The sequence below is a fragment of the Anser cygnoides genome, chromosome 2, assembly GCF_040182565.1.
Source record: "Anser cygnoides isolate HZ-2024a breed goose chromosome 2, Taihu_goose_T2T_genome, whole genome shotgun sequence".
NCBI classification, from domain to species: Eukaryota; Metazoa; Chordata; class Aves; order Anseriformes; family Anatidae; genus Anser; species Anser cygnoides.
In genome coordinates, this window is record NC_089874.1 from 44,897,849 (window position 1) to 44,898,450 (window position 602).

Genomic DNA, 602 nt, shown 5'->3' on the forward strand with positions numbered 1-602 from the left:
CTTGGTACTTTTTTGCATTTTATTGTCTATCAGGATGATGATGTGATAGATTTATCTGTTGCTGTGATAAAATGTGTACGTGGGTAGCTTTTTATTTTTCATATTTTGGCTGAATAGCATATGAATGGCATATTTCTTTGAAGAGAAGGAGACCACGGTATCAGCACCGTGCTTAAAATCCAATTTTACTGGACCCCAACAGCAAAATGAAAGGCTGGAGCAGCAGGTAGGAGGTTGAAGTGGGTAAAATAATTTATTGTGATTTAATACCTGTTTCCGTTTTGTGAGTTATGTACGTTTCCTTGGGAAAGGAAGGGGGGTGGTCTGGAAGAGGCAGTGGGTGGGGGAGGTTGCCCAGATAAAAATCCTCTTGAAGAAAATTTTTCTTTGGTTTTGATCAGTATAATCTGTTGATAACAGCTGCTAATAGGTGCGTGTTTTGCTAAGTAAGAGGCAAGTCCCAAAGGGAAGCTTTCTGGGTGCAGATTTTGCTGGATGTGGTGCTGGGAGAAGAGGAAGAAGAATCAGGCAGGGGCTGTTACGTGGGTGCAGTTGAGTTGGGCTGAGTGAAAAATTAAAGCTCTGGGTCAGACGTGTAGGAC